This window comes from Sinocyclocheilus anshuiensis, unplaced genomic scaffold, assembly GCF_001515605.1.
Source record: "Sinocyclocheilus anshuiensis isolate Anshui unplaced genomic scaffold, SAMN03320099.WGS_v1.1 scaffold784, whole genome shotgun sequence".
Classification (NCBI taxonomy): Eukaryota; Metazoa; Chordata; class Actinopteri; order Cypriniformes; family Cyprinidae; genus Sinocyclocheilus; species Sinocyclocheilus anshuiensis.
The window spans coordinates 1,689,877-1,692,941 of NW_015554160.1; positions in this window are offsets into that span (position 1 = coordinate 1,689,877).

The following is a 3,065-nucleotide window of genomic DNA, read 5'->3' on the forward strand; positions in this document are numbered from 1 at the left end:
ATTTTAAGGTAACAGCTCAGAAGGAAGTGCATATCAAAAAACAATTATTTATGCTTGGATATGTGATTGATTCGAAGCCATTTTATTTTCAAAGCAATGCCGAATCTGCCTCTGATCACTTTGTTAGACTCAGCACTGGGGAAGATGTTTGAGCTGTGATTTCATATGTCATATTGTAACCAACAGATGAAGCGCTTATTTTAGACCGAGGAGGAATTTGCTGAAAGAGACTGAAGCGTGTTCACAGCTGATGTAATTCATTAGTCTGAAAAGTACATCATGATTCCCTGAGTAATGTTTGATTGAGAAATGATTGAAGAAGTGCTAGATTTCCTCCTTCATCTAAAATTGGCTTATTATTCTGGAATTGATCTGACCTTGCTTTGATTGGTTTAACCTAAGAAGGACTCCTAATTAACTCCCATAAAAGTAATGTTGTGAATTTAACCCTCCTCTCAATTGAGATAAACTTGAAACCCTGTTACTATTAGATAATTACAAATCAGTTTATAGAATGTGTCTGGCATATGTGGCCTATTAAAATATTTGAGATTCAACAGCAGTCAGATTACGACAGATTTAAGTTGAAATCTCCAGGAGAAGATGATGCTGGTAAATACTGGTGTCACTGTGCAAGATCTTGAACTAACTAATAGAGTAAAACCCTTCTGTCCTCTATAATTAAGACCCTGCTTTCCTTCCCCATGGCCTTCACTCCTCTTCTGCAGCTGGGGGTGAAAATTACAGCCCTTCCTCACTCTCCTCCACTGCTCTCTTATTCTTTCTCTCATATAAATGAGATGCATCTGTTGCCATCACAACTGATGGATATTTTTTTCGACATCTGATGTCACTGTAACACATTACATTGGTCATTCTTGCTGATTTTTTTGCCAAATCTGTGAAAATAAATGATGGGATTAAGTGGATTTGACACAGGAGATTTCTAGAATGAATAAAAACGGCAGAATGTTTGTGAGCCCTGGATCCAACAGCTCAAAAGGATATTGATGTAAGAATCTCACATATGGTAAGACTAATTAAATAATGATGGGAATTAATCAGACCAACAACCTTGACAAAATAGAATGTTATGTTTTAAAAGATATTTACGATATACAAAACTATAGAATTCTCCAAACAGTTGCATCTGGTGTCTTTATACAGCAGAGTTAAGGCTGCTCTGAGCAGGCTCTGTGGCCCATTTACATACAGTAAAATCACGTAGATGTTGTAATATTATATTTTTATTTTCATTAATTTCATGTTTTAAACATAAATTTGCAGGTTCTGATTTTGTGTTACCTTTGCATTGTAGAAGTGGTACATGAAACATTAGTCTGTCGATTTTTTTAATAGACTACACATTTTTTATCTAAGCCTTTAGTTCGTTACAATCAATAGTGAACTTTTGGCACTCAAATGTCAATGTCTAAAAGACTTTTTAAACATTTTTTTGTGAAATATTTGTTTTAAAAAAGTGAAAAATATTGACATTTTATTAATGCATAATATTTCTATTTTATCGTTATAGAGCAAAGCAAATTCTCCATTTACCTTACTCTGAATAAACTTGTAATCGAAAGTTGCGTCCCAAATATGCACTATACACTATGTAGGCCTACTTGTGCTCTGCTCACCCATCATCTTGGTATTTAAAGTGCTCATTTTCTTTTTGGGATTTTCAATGTGAACACACTACTCACTATTTATACTATAAAACAACAAAGAATAGTGCATAAACTGGGATGCACATTAATTTTAGCATGTACAGAAATGTTGTTTGAAACACCCCTGACTGTAAATCCTACATATGTAAAAAGAATAGCCTATGCAGTGTTACCAACTAATTTTCAGGGGAAGTTGCTAAAAGAAGTTGATTTGTTGCTAAAAGTTATGTAATTGCGACGCAAAATTGTGTCAAGTCTCAGCAAAAAATATATTTTATATATGTTAATTTAGATTTGTTTGTAAAATAATATAACGTAATATAATATTAAAATATAACCGTATTTTTAAATACAACATTGAATTATTGAACACTTACACGTTTTTAAACAATTACAATTTAGTTTTTTTTTTGTAATTAGCTAGTAAACTAGTAAAACTATACATTCTGAACAATTATAGTTTTAAGTGTATTAGCAGTTAGTATGCTACACTCTAAGAAAAGTCTGTAAAAATAGGACACAATCTACTATGTTAATATTAAGGAATTTTCCGTATTGATTTTTCACAGGTTTTTTACCTGCATTTTAAATTACTCATTGTATTTTGTGTGGTCGGGTTACAGGGTTACAATGGATAATGAATAATGGATAACAGATAATGTCCTGGAAAATTACTAGTAGCTTTTCCAATTTTCTAGATATGTTTCTTTCTAGATATTTTGATCAACAGCCACAGGTACACGCTACTAACAAGGTGTATCATAAATTAACAATTATTAAATTATCAAATTATTTGATTATTATTATTAAATTGAACAATTGCAAATAGCAGCTAACTTGATTCATGTGATGTGTGTATTGCAATAGGCATCTTTGGTTTCCTCTTGTGTAATTTAGATGGAAAATGTGTGTCTTTTTATTGTTTGAATCACTTATCAAAAGTTGCTAAAAGTTGTCAAAAACATTTTAAAAATAGCAAAATTTGTTGCTAGGTGCTGTTGGAAGAAAAAGTTGCTAGGGTAGTGTGAAAAGTTGCTAAATTGCCAACACTGAGCCTATGTCTTTTTTACAACCCCAAAATTTTGTTTAGAATTTCTTCTTTTCTTCAAAAGCAGATCCTCTCCAAACCCCCAATAGATTGCACTCTAGATACAATCCAGAAATAGAACAAAAACAGTAGCACTAACCATTAACAATATTATTTTTAGATTAACAATTAATAGATAATTGTGACGATAAGAACAGAGGTGACAACAGCCCCTGCTCACTAAAAATCAAAACTGGATCCATTTAAAAAAAAGGATGGGAATTAATCAGATCTGAACTCCTCCTATAGCGGTTTCTGATTGGCTGATCCACAGCCTGACAGTCAAATCCAGTCAGTCTGCTGAACGA